The sequence below is a fragment of the Physeter macrocephalus genome, chromosome 14, assembly GCF_002837175.3.
Source record: "Physeter macrocephalus isolate SW-GA chromosome 14, ASM283717v5, whole genome shotgun sequence".
NCBI lineage: Eukaryota > Metazoa > Chordata > Mammalia > Artiodactyla > Physeteridae > Physeter > Physeter macrocephalus.
In genome coordinates, this window is record NC_041227.1 from 111,326,823 (window position 1) to 111,345,444 (window position 18,622).

At 42.5% G+C, this 18,622-nt stretch overlaps 1 long non-coding RNA gene and 1 pseudogene across 1 annotated transcript in view; one reads left to right on the top strand and one right to left on the bottom strand.

Moving 5' to 3' along the window:
- The window catches only part of LOC102983668 (leucine-rich repeat-containing protein 37A3-like), a 235,292-nt pseudogene that overhangs the window by 105,247 nt on the left and 111,423 nt on the right, over positions 1-18,622 (bottom strand).
- The window catches only part of LOC129392786 (uncharacterized), a 52,720-nt gene continuing 45,818 nt past the window's right edge, over positions 11,721-18,622 (top strand). Inside the window, exons 1-2 of the long non-coding RNA XR_008619387.1 lie at positions 11,721-11,844; positions 15,280-15,351. This is a non-coding gene — a long non-coding RNA (uncharacterized lncRNA). The remainder of the gene's footprint in view (positions 11,845-15,279; positions 15,352-18,622) is intronic.

Genomic DNA, 18,622 nt, shown 5'->3' on the forward strand with positions numbered 1-18,622 from the left:
ATGCCCTCTGTGTAGAACAGATGTATTTCTCATTGTCAAGTAATAATTTGGCATTCTGATTTTTGATCCATCCTGTGATATTGATAGAGTGAGACTTCGACAACAGGAAGACCTGAGTCCTCTCTTGGTGAGGAAGAGTATGATTTCTGAGCCTAGGAGGCTGGGGACTAGCATGGGGTCAGCTTGCTAGTCATTGCCCGTTGCCCAGACTGTACCCTCTCCATCTCCAGGTGGCATATGGCCTTTTGCTTTTTTAGAATTTCTGTAAAGTCCCCTTTTTATTGTTTTTAACTTCTATGTAGTTTAACCTTGCATTTGTTTTGTTTTGGTTTGTTTTGTTTGGCCTGTGGAATCTTAGTTCCCCAAGTAGGGATTGAACCTGTACCCTCGGCAGTGAAAGCGAGGAGTCCTAACCGTTATTTCCTCTCCCCACTTATATGACAAGCTTTGTGAGGACAGGGGCAATGTTCTTCCTATGGTAGACCATAATGGTGTTCAACGGAAGAGAGATGAGGCGTATGTCAATTCCATAGTGAGGAATAATGCAACCGAATATTTATTTGAAGTAGCATAGAGTCCAGCAATAGACCCATGTGTTCTTAAGACTTTTGAAATGTCACGTTTTAGTATTCCAATCAGTGGAAGAAAATGAATAAATGGTGATACAATGGCTGCCTAACTCTTTCGGGGCTAAATAGTAGAAGATCCCCATGTTTATCTTAAATAAACATTTGCATAAATGTGAAAAAAGACCACATAAAGGTATTAGAAGAGAATAAAAACAATATTTTTATAATCTTATGGTGGGAAGCAGCCTTCAGAGCCTGATGCCACAAGCAGAGCCTTTGATATATTCCACCATCTAGTGTGTGACCCCAGCGTAGCACTGATTCATGCCAAGCGTACGATGAAGAGTTTTCCATATATTGCCTGATTTAATGCCCACAGTCCTGTGAGGATGATATTACTATCCCTCCTTCATAGATGAAGGAGGTCAATGTAAGGCCCAGTGGCCAAACCAAAAGCAGAACAGTCTCACCCGACGGCAGAGCTCGTGCTCCCTCCTCCACTCTTCTGTCTTGTCTCCTTAGAGACAAAAACACTGGAAAGACTGGGAACACTGAAATTCAATGAAGCCACTATTGCTTTACTATAAAGAGTTGTTTGCTTGTTTGTTTGTTTGTTGGGGGGTGGCGGGGTTTGGCCATGCCGTGCAGCTTGCGGGATCTTAGTTCCCTGACCAGGGATTGAACCTCGGGCCACAGCAGTGAAAGCACCAAGCCCTAACCACTGCACCACCCGGGAACTCCCAAGAGTTTTATAAGTCAACAAGAGGAAGACAAACAGTACAGGGGAAAAGGGGGCAAGGGCTGTGAAGAGTAGGAGGTGTGTTGACAGTCTGCCACCATATCTGCCCATCCTCTCCTCATGGCTCATGTGGGGTGGGTTTTGCTAGCCAGGCCTTTGTCACCTCATGAGGTGAAAATAATCTCTAATATTTTCTTCAAGTACTTTTATAATCTGTCTAGAATTTGTTGTATTTGTTTTTTAGTGTGGTTGAGGTAGGGGATCTAACTATTTCCCACTACATGAAGATCTAATTGTTTCAAATCTTTCACTGAATGGTTTATTCCTTCTTCCCTGGTCTAATATACTCTTTTCATCTGGACTCTATTCTGTGATCCAGTTATCTTGTCTTGTACCAGTACCAATATCACACTGCTTAATTCCAGTTGCTCTATAACATATTTTATATCTGGTAGGACATGGTCCTACTCTTTGACCTCCTTTTTCACACATTTCATAACTATTCTTCCATATATTCTCTACCAAATGTCAGCTGGCCAGGTTTTATTTAAAAATTATTTTATCTATAAATGGAATGCATTGAATTTGTAGGTTTATTTGAGGAGAATTGACCTCTTACAACATTCTAGGAGGATGGTATCTCATGCCATGTAAGTACTTCTTCTTAATGTCCTTCAGAAAAGTTTTAATATTTTCATCACATAGGTCTTACAAATTTTTGGTGAAGTTTATTCCTAGGTACTTTATGCATTTTTATTGATATAGTAAATGGGATGTTTCTTCTGTTTTTTTAGTTAGTTATTTGTGTTATATGGAAAAGCTATTGAGGCTTATATGTTAATCTCTTGATTTCGCATGGAGCCATCTTACTCAGGTTACTTCCAAAAAAGTTTCGGTTGATTCTTTTGGTCTTTTTAGGTCTCTCGTTTCACATGCAAATATGTTTGTCTCTTCCTTTCCAATACTTCGTTGTTCTTATCGTACTGATTAAGACCTCCTCCACAGTGATCAATAGTAGCAGTAATGATGGGCATCCTACTCTGGTTCTTGACTTTAAAACAATGCTTAGGTTTCTGCTAGATACTTTTCTTTTCTTTTCCTACTTCTAAGAGTTTTTATTAGGAATTATCTGTTGAACGTTATCTAAAACAGTCAATAAAATATATCGCCAGCTGCGTGCCAGACCCTAAGTTAGGTACTGTGGAAGAGTCAAAGGATTCTTAAACAGGGTAGAATTCCTTTCCTTCAAAAAGTTATCATCACACTGGGTAGGTAAGATTTAAAGTAAAAAGGAATGAATAAGGATTTGGAAATAGTTGTAATGGATAATCATGATCATGTTTACTTTTAAGACCTCCTCCACAATGATCAATAGTAGCAGTAATGATGGGCATCCTACTCTTGTTCTTGACTTTAAAACAATGCTTAGGTTTCTGTTAGATACTTTTATTTTCTTTTCCTACTTCTAAGAGTTTTTATTAGGAATTATCTCTTGAACGTTATCTAAAACAGTCAATAAAATATATCGCCAGCTGCATGCAAGACCCTAAGTTAGGTACTGTGGAAGAGTCAAAGGATTCTTAAACAGGGTAGAATTCCTTTCCTTCAAAAAGTTACCATCTCATTGGGTAGGTAAGATTTAAAGTAAAAAGGAATGAATAAGGATTTGGAAATAGTTGTAATTGTTACTGATCATCATGTTTTCTCTCAGAACAGATTTAGCCTCATAGAAATGCAAAAGAGGAAGATAAAACAAGAAGCAGAAGGTAAATATTGGTCTTTTAAAGCAGAATTTTACAACTAGAGGAGAACTTAGAACTCATCTATTTCAATTTCCTCACCAAAGGCAGGAAGAATGTTTAATTACCCTAATGATTTACCCTAATTTATTTATCAGCAGAATTAGCTCCCCAGCCCAAGCTGAGTTAGAACAGGACTGGCACAGATTCATCTGCTTTCACTAGTCCTTTAAGGAAAGAGGGTGGACGGGGTGAGGGTTTTGGTTGTACCTTTTCCTGCTGGCCTGATGCCTGGTTCCTAGGCATCAGGCCAGGCCAGAGGCCTTGTAGGAGGCTCTGGGGTAGGGAGGGCCACATGGTTGGGGATTTAGGGGCTGGCCTCACTCAAAGCTGACCAAAGGTAGAACATATTAGTCGCTCCTGTAGAGTGGCAAGAAAACTTCCCTTCTCATCCTACTGTTTTTCAGGTCCCTACTCTCTATTCCCTTTATGCAAACCTCATAGAATTTTAACCAGGAGAAACTTTAGACAGTAGTTTGCCTCTTCCTTTTATAATACGGAAATGGAGAAAGAGAAAGGGGAAATATCTTGCCCCATGTTCATACTGCTAGTGTTTATCAAAAAGAAGATGGTCCCTTTCCACTGAGGTCTTCTCTACTGATCACACTGTGCTTGGGCTGTGAGCTACGTTTTATGTCACTATTCAGTAGACACACACTATATGGACATAAGTAGTGTCTGAAACAAACTTATTGTGCACTGTGATTTTTTTCTATTCTATTTGTATTCAAAAAGACTATTTTGTGTTTCCCTGCTGGTCATGGCCTTTAACCAGATTTCACAATTCACTGCCACCTCAGTGACAGCCTGCAGTGTGTAAGTCAGAGCGCTACAGATTACTTTGCTCGTTGGGTTCAGGTGTCTACTTGGTGTGATTCAACTTATAGGATAGAGCAGCCAGGAAAATAAAAGCACCTTCTCCCCACACACACCCACACTCCCAGCAAATGCTGCATGTGCGACTAAGTCCGAAGCGGACTGGTGTGAAGCTCCTCTAGAGAGTAACGTGTTTCTGCCCAGCACCGTTGTGCAGTGTTTTCACTGCATGAGGGCACTTGGCCAAGGGCCAAGAAAGGTGAACGGGGCTGAAAAGAGAACTTCTGGACGGCCAGCATGCATGGAATGATTTTGAAGATCCCGGGTCTGTGGTGATTTTGCTCATTGTGATTATGGACTGAGGTACCCATTTAGTCCTAATAAGACCAGAGATAACACATTGTGAGAGAGATGAAAAATGACATGTAACACTAACTGTGTGTGTTTTCCTCCAAGGGGATTTTTCTATTTCTGCTGCATAAGAGAAGCTCAAGGGAAAGTGAGAGTCAGGTAAATTTGAGGAGGATAAAGTACTGTGGCCAGAGAAAGCAGGGAAGGTGCCGAATTTATATTTCCCTTTCTGTGTTCTAGGAGGGCTTTTTCGGGAGAAGGCAGCCACTTTGGCTTAGGGATATGTATAGGCCTCTCAACGCCACACACAATGAAAACATGGCACAAAAGCTACACGGCAGGGAGTCTTCTGATGAGGATGAGATATTCTATAAGGATGCAGGGTAAATGATAGGGAACAATTTAATATTCTCATCTAAAATGAGGAAATATTGAAAACTGTAATTGTTCCTTTCAAAAGTAAAAGCATTGTCATTATTCTTCTTACCCCAGGGAAGTCATCAAAGCCCCAGCAGAGAAGCTTCGGGATGCATATTGGGTTGAAAAAGAGTGCGGGTGAGGAAAGTGAGACAGCACATGAGACTGCCACAGAGTGATCCCTGTTCTGTCTCAGGCCACCTCCAAATTTTATTTTCTAATATTGGCTTCTCAGCATTGCTTGTAAAATACTTATTTTTCTCATATTAAAATGTATAAATTCATAACCAAGTCTAACCATGTGGTAAGGAATTTGAATGTAAATAGTTGAATATTTATATACCAATAACAAGGGCCTGCATAAGAAGCAGAGCTAAAACTAGAATCCCTCATGGTAGCCAGTACTTCCAGAAGGGGAAATGTGGGCAAAGGAGGATATGTAGAAGGATGAAGAGGGGCTTCCCTCCCTTGTTTCCCCAGTATTATCAGTCCCTGGGAACTGCAAAACATACCATCCTCAAGGGGCCTAGATCATTAAATCAAATAACAATTTATTCTGGTTCTCTCTCTCCTGGTTCATCAAGTACCAGTTATTTACAACATGCTCGACCTCCTGCCCATAGAGGATCATGGATCATCTACTTCTGGCTTTTCTCGTATGGCCATTGGGGTTGCCAGAAGATTTGGATCACTGGGCCTCTGTCCACTGTGGAGCCAAGTTCTCCCAAGTTCTCAAACTCATGTACAAATGTGTACCCTGTCTTGGTAGGGGGTTCTCCACCATTTCAAGCTGGTGGAAAATTCCCATTGGGTTGTTTTTTTTTAAAAAAAAAAAAAAAATCCCAACCCTTGGATAACTAGCAGGGAGGTGCCAGAAAGACAGGGTAAAGAAGAATGTGTGAGAGCAGCCATTGCCCAAGATGGCCCTCCTCAGGCCCTGGCCTCTCCTGACCCCACTGCGGGTCAGCTGTGTGCTGCTCGGCTCCCTCCAGCTCAGCCCAGCACCAAACCTACTCGTATCCTGCCTCACCCAGCACAGGCCCCGGGCTGCATGATTCCAAGTGATAATATAAGGACAGTGCCTCCTGCGGAAGGTGCAAAGGCTCTTTCCTTCCTGAAAAGAAAGTCATTAATCACATTTATTAAGTCAGTGAGTGTTAAATACATTAATGAGTAAAAGAAATTCTGGATGAACGAGATTTGATAATCTACGAAAATGACCACAGATAGTGCTGGTGGTTTAGTAATATGAGGTGAAGAAGGGTGCAAGCCATGGGGTGATAGCACAAGGTCCCCCAGAGGATCCGTGGGCCTGGGAGATAGCCCAGCAGGTTCTGCCGGTTGGGTGGGGTTCCAAGCAAAGTGAACGGCCCATCATTGCTTCCGATTTATTTGTTTGCTGATGCTGCATGAGAGACATCTGTTCTCTCAGTGCCTGCCCAAGTCACCTCCCAAAGTTTCTTACTGAGAATGAAAAACAAGGGTTTTTCTCTGGGCGGTGACTTCAGTGAGCCAACAAGTCTCTACTGTGTTTAAGGAGCATGACTACTACTACTCACAATAGGAAGCAGCAGCAGCTGACATGTACCACTTGCTTGCTTGGTGCCAAGCCCTGGGTTAGGCATCTTATGGTCTTATTTAGCTCAACAGTCCGTGGAAGCATATCTTGTTATCCTCGTTTGACACATAGGAAACAGGGTTTCAAGAATGTAGGTAACCTGCTCAAGGGCCCAAGGCCCCACGTCCAAAAGTGTGAGTTAACGTTGGAGCTCAGAACTCTTAGACTCCAACAGGGATACAGAGAAGTATAAGCTGTGTTTGCCACCAAAGAGTTGATAACAATGATACTAATGAGGAGAAGGAGGGAGCTGCTGTTTATTGCGCACCTGCTATGGACCAGGTACAGTACTAGGCACCGTGGTTACACTATTAGGTCACGAGAGCGGAAGGTCCCCATGCCCGCTCAAACTCTGAATGAGTGGTCTGATTTCAATAAGAGAGGTGGTCACAAAGACAGGGAGCTGACGAGAGACCAGGGGTAGAGATCCTTGTACTGCTGGGCTTCCCAAAGTGTGGACCAGGATTCCAGGTAGCTCCAGGTTCCTATTTTGGGATATTTCCATTATTTCAAAGTAGGTACATAAATGAGGCTTAGATAATATGTTTTGTATCATACTACCTCAGATTTGCACAATTTTTTATTAGTCTCAAAGGCTACCCTACCATATTTCTAAATTAAAATTCCCAAGAGTAAGATTCTGCTTTGCCCAGCTTGACCTAGATTGGGCAGTTTTTTGTCAGAGCCAGAGACCACCTAGCCAGCCTGTGAGTGAGCTGTCTCGCCTTGGATCAGGGACTCATCGCTGGCTGTGGCCCAGAAGCAGGAGGGGTGCCCAGGGTCAGGTGGTACAAAACATGGCAGCCTGGGCCTGTCTCTGTCACCATCTTACGATGGACAAACTAGCTCAGAGCCCAAATCCTTACTGAGACCTGAGAGTTAGAAGGGGAGAGGGAGATACAAGGCCAACAGCTATTCAATGAATGAAAATTCTGATTCCGGTGAAATCTGTCAGAGAAATGAGCCACTTTTTAAAAGATAATGAAATGAGACAATATATGATTAGGGCAAAAATGATACAGAGAAGAAAATTGTAGGATTCAGAGGAGGGAAGATTAGGAAACTAGGAGGGTCCATGAAAAAGGTAGAACTTGATCTGGGCCTGGATTATATGCCAGACGCTGTGCCTGGTGCTGGGGAAACAGTTGATTAGGACAAAGTCCCTGCTCTTGCGGGGCCCTAAGACTGAGCGGAAGCACAGACACCTGAAGACATATTATACATAGAAGACAGTGTGTTGACATGACAATGGCAGTGTACCAAAAAGTGGTTCAGCTCTTGGTTGGCTGGAAAGGAGTAAATGTGAGGGATGGCTTAGAGGAGGAGAAGAAGAAGAAAGCCAAAGAGAAGTTTCTTGGGAGGACGAGGTGAAGGAAAGGCATTCTAGACGGAGGACAGAGGCATGAAACCTTGGGTGGGCTTGAAGCGTGTGCAGTCTGGTGTTCCCAAGTATAAAGCACAAGGAGGAAAGTGCAGTAGGTGAGGCTGTGCGGGCGAGCAGAGGACCAATCCCAAAGGGCCTGGTGAAGGCACATGGCCTTGACCAAAGAGAGCACAAACTACAATGTTTTAAACAGAGAAGAGACATGACCAAGGTTGAGTTTTATAAAGAGTCCTTTGATGGTGGCCTAAAAGTAGAGAGGCCAAGAGGTCAACTTGTGTGTTTAGACCAAGTAGGAACTGGGAGAAAGTGGGGCACCAGACCAGAGGTTTTGATGCAACTGCAGAGCATGTACAGTGGATACACATGAGTGAGAACTGAAAGGACAAGAGCTTATGTTCAGAGAATGAAAGATTGTACTTTTAAGACTTTTTATGACCAATTCCAGATGATGATAAGGTCCAAATGTAACCTCCTCACTGGAGATCAGTGAGGTGTTGGGAATCCAGAAGGTGATGAGAAATAATTGGGATAGTCCTGGACACTCATTCCTTTCCCCTTTCAGTAGCTCAGCAAAAAGCTAGCTCAGCAGGTACCAGCAAGCTCAATGGAGAAAATAGTCTCCCCCTCCTACTGCGACCATTTCTGTCACCAAGCAGTTGCCACTGTTGGTAGTATAGACGTTCATGCCCCGCCATCCCTGTAACTGTGACGCCCTCCAGGCTGGCTCCTCCTCTCCGGGAACTCTACGGGTCATGGGACACACAATCCAGCTAAGTCTGATCTAATCCCCTTCTCTGAAAGCTTGGGGGATTGAGTGCACTCCGTTCTTGTTCTGCTTATAAGTTCCCCCCCACCCCCCGAACAGTAAAATCCTACTGTATATTTGCACAGTAGGGGGTTGAGGAATTTGGTGCCCAGGAATATCTGTGGGTTGTTGGCATGGCAAGTATGTGGTAGAGGAAAAGCCTTGGAGCCCAGGACCGAAGTCCCCAACGGTTACGAGGGCATCATTCATTAGTATGCCAGTTCAACATATTGAGGGTCTCAGGTCTGTCTGGTTCAACCCCTGAATCAGACAGTGTACTGATTATCTGGTGGTATGTAACAGATCACATCAAAATAGTGGCTCAAAACAACAATAAACATGTATTCCTCACAATTTCTGAGTCAAGCCTTTAGGAATATCTTGGGCAGTTCTGGCTCTGGGTCTCTCATGAGGTCCTCAAGATATCGGCCAGGGCTGCAGTCATCTGATGGCTGGACTGAGGCTGCAGGGTCCACTTCCAAGATGGTTCACTCCCTTACCTGGCTGCCAGGGTGGTGCTGGTTGATAGAGGGAGGCCTCATTTCCCCCCTGCACGGGCCTGTCTGTCCACCTGCTACTTGATTGAATGTCCTCACTACATGATGGTTGGCTTCCTCCGGAGGGAGCTGTCCGAGAGAGACAGAGGTTATTCCTCTTATGGCCTGGCCTCAGAAGGCACATAGCACCACTTCTGCCACATAGCATGGTTAGAAGTCAGTCACTCATTCCAGCTCACATTCAAGAGGAGGGCATTTAGACTTCACCCTTTGAGGAAAGAAGCGTCAATGAATTTGTGGACATATTTTAAAACTACCATAGGCAAGAAAATAGAAAGCACTCTAGATATTTCAAGCAAAAAAGAAAAAAGCCAGAAAGAAAGAAAGATTATATTCAAACAGTTGGTGCTTATCATTGAGGGGGCTAATGGTGGTGAAAGTTGGGGATGGGGGCATTGAAAAAAGCCAGAAAGAAAGAAAGATTGTATCCAAACAGTTGGTGCTTATCATTGAGGGGGCTAATGGTGGTGAAAGTTGGGGATGGGGGCATTGTAGCACTAGCCTTCAGGTAACTTCACCACAGCTGCTTTCATAGATTCAAAACTGCTGTTGCCACTCAGAAGTCAGGAAACTTTGGGAAACCACTGATGAGGTCATTGCAGCCCCAAAGCCCCAAGGGTTGTGACTAGATGGGGAATATGGAGTCTGCTGCAGAGGAGGAACGAATGATTTCCATCTGCTTTCCACCTTCCAAATTTCACACAAGTACATTTTATTGGCAGAACCCTGCTGTCGAGGGGATCTGTGAAATATGGTTCCCAGGCTTCTAGCACCTGCAGAGAAGGGGGCAGAAATGGGTGTCAAGAGGCAACCGACACTATCCAACATGCGTCCATATACAGGTATGGTGAGGAGGCACCACCAGTACTTGGAGAAGTCCTGGAGCCCTACTTTTTTTTTTTATTGGCTTATGGGTATCCAAGGCTTTGTAAAAGGGGGTTGCTGTCTACATAGAATAACATGGTGAAGAGCTAGCTGAGTTACAAATCTGGAAAGTGTCACTGTAGTTGGGCAGCAGGTGAGGTACTGGTTGCTGGTGACATGCAGTCAGCCCCAGAGGTGACTGGAGAAACACCTGGAGTTGATCCTTAGTTGGTCTCTGGAATGTTCTCACTGGAATGAAAGGTGGGTGGCCTGCAGGCAGTGCAGCATCGGAGAGAACATAACTGCCATTCAAAAGGGCTGCCAGGGCTTCCCTGGTGGCGCGGCGGTTGCGCGTCCGCCTGCCGATGCAGGGGAACCGGGTTCGCGCCCCGGTCTGGGAGGATCTCGCATGCCGCGGAGCGGCTGGGCCCGTGAGCCGTGGCCACTGGGCCTGCGCGTCCGGGGCCTGTGCTCCGCAACGGGAGAGGCCACAGCAGAGGGAGGCCCGCATACCACAAAAAACAAACAAACAAACAAAAGGGCTGCCAGAGGAAAGGTGTCCATAAGGAAATATTATTTCTCAAAATATGGTCTGTGGACCTTTACACTCAAACATCTCTGGGATGCTTCTTTAAAAGGCTCATCCTGGGACTTCCCTGATGGTCCAGTGGTAAAGAATCCACCTTCCAGACTTCCCTGGTGGCGCAGTAGTTAAGAATCCGCCTGCCAGTGCAGGGGACATGGGTTCGATTCCTGGTCCGGGAAGATCCCACCTGCCGCGGAGCAACTAAGCCTGTGTGTCACAACTACTGAGCCTGTGCTCTAGAGTCTGCGAGCCACAGGTACTGAGCCCTCGTGCTGCAACTACTGAAGCCCGCTTGCCTAGAGCCCGTGCTCCACAACGGATTAATCCCAAGTATATTTGAGTACCTAATAGAGTATGAGTGTGCTAGGTACTAGAAAAAGGATGATAAATCTGTAAATATTGATCATGAGGTGTTCATAATCTATCTGGAGAAGATTAAGGATCTTCTCCATACACAGATAATGGATACAATGAATAAATGGATACATACAGTGAATGCAGTGGATAATGATATGGATAATAAATCTATAGTTATTGGTGTGACACAGTATCAAGATCCAAGTAATTCCTGCAAAGTCAACAATTTTTGAAGTCAAGGAGCTCAGAAGTAGGTAATGAGTAGGGCTAAGGGTCTGATATATTGAGGTGGAGAAAGTCGTGGTGGGGATGGAGAAATGTGCTCTGTGATTTGGGGGTACTTTAGGAAAATGGGCTAGAAACCAGCTTTTTAAGAATTTCATACTAGATTGTTGATGGCTTTAATGAGTTATACCTTGATTTTCATATTTAGGACTCATGAAAACACTCAATTCGAAGGACTGCATCTTTGGTGGTCATTTCTCACACAGAGTCGGAAAATCTAAATTTTTAAAGTTCAGTGGATAGATAGCGCTAACTACTTAGTCCTGTAGTCTTCTCTGGGAGTTTGAAGATCAAGCCAGCTGCTATAAAGATGTCCGCAGCATTCGATCCTGGAAACACGCACTTTGGACTCTACGCTAAAAATACACTTGAATAGAAGCGCTACACTCCAAGACTTCTGGCCGTGGGGGTTGCGGAAGGGGAACTAGAGGCAGAGACAGCCCGGAGTGGGAGGGGCGACGGAGAGGTCCGAGCACCGCCCTCGTCCCACTCCCACCAAGCTGGCTCCGCCCCTCAGGCTCCCGTTTTTTAAAAGCGCGTGCGCGTGTGCACAGGTGCAGTCCGCTTGTGCTCCGAGCGGCGCACGCGCGGTGACGGTAGGATGGTGGCGTTGGTACCTTTTACGGTTCCCATCGGGGGTGACAAAACCTTGCTGGTGTGGGAGCTGAGCTCCGGACCCACGGCCGAAACCTTGCAAGTAAGCCGAGCCGGGGCGGAGGGAGGGGTGGAGGAAGCCGCCCCGCGCCCCAGTAACTGGGCGCCCCGGGGTACTGCTTCAGCACTTCATCTGCCTGTGGTCTCCGCTGAGAGGAATCTTAGTTCTAGAGCCGACCTGAGCAGTCAGCTCGCCCCCATTGATTTATTTATTTATTATTATTATTTTTTGCGTTACGCGGGCCTCTCACTGTTGTGGCCTCTCCCGCTGCGGAGCACAGGCTCCGGACGCGCAGGCTCAGCGGCCATGGCTCACGGGCCCAGCCGCTCCGCGGCATGTGGGATCTTCCCGGACCGGGGCACGAAGCCGCGTCCCCTTCACCGGCAGGCGGACTCCCAACCACTGCGCCACCGGGGAAGCCCCGCCCCCATAGATTTTTGAGAGATAGTTCGCAACAGACGGTATTGCCTCCTAATGCTTATCGAAGCTTAGGATTTCAGAGGGAACCTTGTTCATGAAATGAGAAGTGTTTGGAGTTGCAGGCTCACCACAGTTGCCTGTGGCGAGAGGCTGGGGGAATAAAAGGGGGTGGGCGGTTTGGTTTCCTGGGCGTGAAATTTCCTGCACCTACTTAGCATGGGACCACCCTACATCATTCTCTTTTCACAGTCTTCTCCCAGTTTGGCCTTCTGTATTCGGTCCGAGTCTTCCCAAACGCAGCAGTGGCCGGTCCTGGGTTCTATGCCATCATCAAGTTTTATTCAGCAAGGGATGCCCACAGAGCGCAAAAGGCATGCGACCAGAAGCAGCTTTTGCAGACATCTCCAGTGAAGCTGTGTCCAAATGTGGAGTTCCTCGCTCTACTGAGATGAAGTGCTGAATTTAAAACTAATAGGCTATCGGGAATTCCCTGGCGGTCCAGTGGGAACTAAGATCCCGGAGGGGGAGGGGAAAGGCCAGCGTTTGTACAGTACTGTGGTGTACAGAATGCTCTCAGATGCACTGCTCCACTGATCCGCCAGTTCCCCAGTTCTTTCTTTTTTTTTTTTAGATGAAGAAACTCGAACTCAGGATGGTTAAGTGACTTACTTAAGGTTCATGACAGTAAATGTGGAAACTAGAGGCCAAACCCAAACTTTACGGATGTCATTTTATGCTGCCCCTTAATTTAAGAAATGTTCACAAGAGTCTTCCTTATATTTACTTTTATGTGGATTTTAAACGTGTGAGGTTGACAAATTTTTTTAAATTAATTAATTAATTAATTTATTTATTTTTGGCTGCGTTGGGTCTTGTTGCTGCGCGCTGGCTTTTTCTAGTTGCGGCGAGCGGGGGTTGCTCTTCGTTGCGGTGCGTGGGCTTCTCATCGCGATGAATTCTCTTGTTACAGAGCACGGGTTCTAGGCACGCAGGCTTCAGTAGTTGTGGCTCAGGCACAGGCTTAGTTGCTCTGTGGCACGTGGGATCGTCCCAGACCAGGGATCGAACCCGTGTCCCCTGCATTGGCAGGCGGACTCTTAACCACTGTGCCAGCAGGGGAGTCCTGAGCTTGATAAACTTTTGTCAGATGTAACATAAAGGAGGCTTCATCATCATCATCACTCTGAAACTGCCTATTCAGAACTCCCTTCAGATTCCAGAAAATGGTTAAAATATTCTTTAATGCATTGTAGAGACCTGATTTCATATTAACATGCCGTCCAATTTTACTGCCCCAGAATTAACATTTCATGATGTGCCTCCATTCAGCCACCATTCCTTTTTCAAGGACCTTTTCAATTCCTCTGAATAAGTGAGTGAGGCTTAGATTTCCCAGACCTTTCACTTTATACTTGTGTGTCTTCTCTGATTGGCTTCTTGCTCTGGCTACTTCCTACTGACCTTGCTGCCTATTCTCACCCATATTTCTTTACTCACTGATTTCACCTTTATTGAATCGACCCTGCGACCATTTCACATAACCACTCAGATATTACAGATGGTCCTGGAAAGATTATGAAACAGTTACTTGGTATCAGTTGTGAGTAATGAGTTCTTTTCTTATATTGGACATTAAGATCATTGCATAAGCTTAGGTTCTGAGATTTTCACAGCATAAAGCCCGTCACTGATAGAGTAATGAAGAAAATGTTCTACAAGTCACTATAGAGTTGAGAGGAAAAGGCATTCGTATTAGATTTCTTTATTTAATTCAGAGCATTGGAGAAACTAACACACTATTGTAAAACAGTTATACTCCAATAAAGATGTTAAAAAAAAAAACAAAACGTAGTGGAAAAATCAAGTAAACTAGATGTGCCCACAATGAAATGGCAAATTTTGAAAATGACTAAGTTTTATATAAATATAATAGTTTTGAATGGCCCTATTCATGGAAAATATATAAGAAATGATTCAATAATAATAATAATAATCCTGACCTTTTAAAAAAAAAAATCACATGTGTTGATGGGCAGAATGATGGTGGTATAACTGGTGGAAATACAGCAGTTGGGAAGCAGAGTCAGCTTGAGGGCGTTGAGTTCAGCCTTAGGCATCTTTTATTGGTGAGCATAAAGCAACCAGAAGGCTCTGTTTGAGTGGAAATGTCCCTCAGGCAGATGGGCAGACAGGTATCCGTTTTGACTTATTTCTGACTCCCGTGAAAAATGTGCGTATAAACTGAATAGTTAACAGTGTTGCTGAGGGAAGAGGACAAAGCTAAAGCTAAAGATTCGAAGTCAGCCACTGAGTTAGTGGTTCAAACTGAACCTCAGGCATTTAACAGCTTCTCTTAAACATGTCTAATTTATGGATACATTCTCACTGTTTAAAAAAAGAAATGTCACAGAAGTATGTAGGATAAAATGTGAAAATTCCACCCCACCTTCCCTACCACCAATAAGGTAACTCCTGTTACTGTTTTGATGTGTGTCCTTCCTTCGGATCTCTTTCCTTTGCATTTTGTTCCCCTAATGAGGTAATAACTTTACTCCTTGCTCAGTGACTTGTGCTTTTCCCTATGCAATGTGTTTAAGAGATATTTTCGTATTAGTCCCTCTAATTGCTAATTGCCCGTATCCTTCTACCACCTGGAGAGATTCTGAAGGCACTGAGCCAAAGCTTTGGTGTTGCCTGGCATAGGATTTCTTTATATTTATTTGCTGATATTGATAAATGTTTGCCATTTTTCTCATTGATTTGTAGGAGTCATTTTAGACACATAAGTGATTTTGGAAAAAAAGTAGTTGGCATTATGTATCCAAGAAATTGGACAGATAGGAAGTTCAGGTTCTGAGGAGATGCCTCATTGTTTGTGCCAGTGGCCTCACAGTATGTTTTTATTAATTGTGCACACTGGGAAGCAGATACGCTGTGGTAATTAGAAGCTGGTCTTTCTGCATTTGAATATTGCCCACACGGTGGCCATGATTCTTTTCCTTATTCTCTACATTCTTTTCCCACCTATTCAAGGATATGAACTGTATTTCTTCACAGAAATTTCCAAGAAAACTCTATTTCTTACATTGATGAAAGTATATGGAAGGCATACCGCTGGACTGAGAAGCTGTGAGTATACTCTCCCCAAATATGAATACAAAAAGCTAACTTCCTTGTAAGATCCTTCTTGGTCCAGAATTTTGAGGTCAATACCTGTGAGAAACGGTATTTCCCCTTCCATATCCCAAAGCAACCTAATGATTGAAATTGTGTTTATTTTAAAAATTAAATTTGGCAGGACCTCTTTAAAATCAGTAAGAGACAATTTAAACTTATTTTCCATTATACAAGTAATATATGATTATATTCTCAATTTATAACAAGAAATAACAGGTATAGTGAAAACCCTCCTTGTGCCCTAATTCCCCACCGTCTACTTTGAGTTTAGTATTAATCCTTCCAGACTCTTTTCCATACGTTTGAGTACATACATATTTACAGATAGCAAAATAGGTTTGTGTGTTTTTCTTATCTGTTTTTATATAAGTATCATCCTGCAACTTGATTCCTTCATTTCATGATATGTCTTAGATTTCTTTCCTTCCCAGTACATAGAGGGTTACCCCATTCATTTAAACTCCTGCATAATATTCCATAGTATGAATGTATCACAGCTTAATAATGCCCCTACTGAAGGATGTTTAGATTATGTCCAGTTTTCTTGTTACTTGCATTGCTGCAATGAATATCCTTGTACATACATTTTTGTGAGCCTGGTCATTTATTTCTGTTGAATAGTTATCTAGAAATGGGAATGTTGGGGTGAAGACTCTTTAGATATAAAATTTTAATTTCCCTCAACAAAGGTGTGCCAGCTTATTCTGCAGTCATCATGCTGTGATGACATTCATTTCCCCACACCCTTCCACCACTGGATAGTCTCCCTTTTTTTTTTTTTTTTTTTTTTTTTTTGGCTAACCTGATGGGTGAATAAAAGGGGCCCCATCTGGATTTGAATTTTTCTTATTACTTGTGAACTTAAATATCTTTAAATATTTACTGAACATTTGTAGTTTATCTCTGAATTGTCTGTCCTTTGCCCATTTTTCTGTTACTATTTTTTTAATTGATTGTAGAAAAAGTCAGTTTAGATACATAAGTGATTTTGGAAAAAAACATTCAAAGTAATTTTTCATGAAGGTCTGTGGTCATATCCTTAGTTCAACTTGAATAGACAAGTCATAAGTGACTTCTGAATTAATAATAAGAGACATAACAGTCAATCTAAAAACGGTTATTATGACCACCCTTAGAGAGATGCCTCCTTAGTCTGATATCTTATTGGTAAGGAAGAAAATGCTAGAACTGGGCAATTTTTTTAAATTTACAGATTTCCTAAATACTCTATGTAGTTTATATTTCCCGTGATAGTATCTAACTTGGAGATTTTATTTCCGAAACTTGTAAGAAAAATGAAAGTCATTTGGCACAAGAAATAGATAACTTAATTTCCTCCGGGAGTGGAAGGGGGTGGTAGACTGAGGGACAGAGGTAAGAGAAAAAGTTTGAATTGTGTGCTACATATTTTTGGAATTTTGAGATGTGAATATATATTACATATTTTTAAAAAATAAATTGAAATTAAAAAATTAATTTTAAAAAAGCATGTATTTGGGAGGCGATACACTATAACATGAGTCTGGTAAAGTTTGAAGATTTCTAAGTCAGCTTGAGGTTTATACCTTATAAGCAGAGGTTCCTAACTGGAGGTCAGTGGTTCCCCAAAGCAGAATTTCTTAACCTACCTCCTGCTCTCCCGTGTATACCTCTTTGGCAAGCTGCAGAAGCTTATGTTATTGGGATAATGTTTTAAAATGTATAATAAGAGAAAAACAAAGGAAACCAACTATATTGAAATAGTTTTCAGAATATTTTTTAAATTAGTGAAATAGTAATAAATATGCTTCTCTTAACACATTAAATAACAAGATATAGTGGTAGGTCTATTAAACATTATTACTCCAGGGTATTGATGAGAATAAATGATATTTCGAGGTATCTGCAGCATATACGTGATATGAAATGACCTGTGATTTCTGTTAGGGACCAAATTAACTATACTGCTGATCTACTGTGGTTTGTTGTCTACATTCATAATGGAAAGAAGTGCTGATTTTATTTAGAGGTTTGTGAAAACTGAGATGTAGTTTTATTTCTCATCCAAGTTTGGCACTCTGGATTCAGTCCTCTCTATTCACAGACCTCTGCCTTAAACGGATGATCCACAAGTCGAAATTGCATGCACACTTTTGCGTGTGTTCAAGAAAGTGCAGTTTTTTAGGGAAAAGAACCATTGCTTTTATGAAATTCTCAGAGGATTCTTGTCTCAAAAGATTGAGTCACAAATGTAGGGGAGAAGAAAGACATTTCTTTTCCTGTACTTACCCTCATGAGTGACAATAAATGGATAATTAGTTTTAAATAAAAGTATCTGATAGTTGATAACTTGTCACTTTCTGAATTCATTCCATAAATATTTTTCGAGTATTTACTATATGCCAGGAACTGTTTTACATGGTAGGGTTACAGGCTCAAGAATGAATCAGCCCAAGTATCCCAGTTTTCAGGGGGTTTACAAATATATACAAATAAGTATATAAGTATAATAAATAGATAGATATAATTTCAAGCATTGCTAAGTACTTTGGAGAGAAAGAAAGCAGGGGAAGGAGAGTAAATCAGTCCCAGAAAGGGCTATTGTTTGCATTATATATATAGTTAAATCAATCAAGAAACAAAGCCTCAGCCCTCTCAATTTCCTAGAAGTTACACAGGTGGAGAGAAGGATAATTGTCAGTAATACAGAATCAAGAATGAATGTGAAATTCAGAAGATTGCCTTAGACCAGAATCCTGGTCAGAAGTTAGACATGGATCTGTCTTAAATATTACTTCATGCCTGGTGTTGATATTTTCATGGTGTGAGAAAGTTTTAGATCTGGCTTTAACTCTGATTACCCATAGTTTTAAATTTTTTTCTTCAGTCAAAATGAATATTTGGAGTTCTACAGATTAATGTATTTTATTTCAGTGATTCAGTTATTGCTTATTTGAAGCTCCTTTTTGGGTAATTTTTTGGAGACTGACTCATTCTCAGTCTAAACTTTACTTCTAGGCTGAATTTACCGTTGTTATTTTTTAAATTTCTACTATCCTGTCATCCAAACAACTTCACAGAAAGAAACTCCATTAATTTGAAATACATACTGATAGGTTACCCCCTGTCCTAGCATGATATTCAAACTCTAACCAATCTGATATGGGCATCAGCCAGTCAGAGAAGACAGTGCCATGAAGAGCTGAGGATCAGCCCCATCTCTTTGCTGTACTGCCTGAATCCT